The sequence below is a fragment of the Labrus mixtus genome, chromosome 21, assembly GCF_963584025.1.
Source record: "Labrus mixtus chromosome 21, fLabMix1.1, whole genome shotgun sequence".
Lineage (NCBI taxonomy): Eukaryota > Metazoa > Chordata > Actinopteri > Labriformes > Labridae > Labrus > Labrus mixtus.
The window spans coordinates 6,783,972-6,784,489 of NC_083632.1; positions in this window are offsets into that span (position 1 = coordinate 6,783,972).

A 518-nucleotide genomic window follows, 5' to 3' on the forward strand; every position below is an offset into this window, starting at 1 on the left:
GCTAGCTACTGTACCTGTAGACTTCATCTCCATGCTTAATGCAGCTGAACCGGACGTACACACATGCCAACCACACAAACTTCCACACACAGAGGGTCTTAAATAAATCACCTGCCAGGCGCCAAATGTAGGAACATTTTACGTTTGATGAGTAAAATCCTACTGAAACTAGTAGCTACATGGTATAACTCCAGGTCTACGAGTATGTGCTTAGCCATCGTGTTAGCCATATGGGCTAACTCGAGACTCAGCTGCAAATTATAAGTGGACAGCAATGCAATTATTGTCAATCCTGATCGAACAAATGTAATTTATTTAAGGCTGATTTGGGTTGCCAAAGTGCATCTAAGATCTAGATACTGTTGAGAATATTGTTAATGGGTGGGCGTGTCCATCATATTCCTAATGTTGACGTAGCAATATTAGTTTAATATATGTAATGTGTACACCTCCCAAAAACACTCTGCATCCACCCCTGCATATATGACAAAACATTTTCTGGTCTTTTGGGGGTAAAA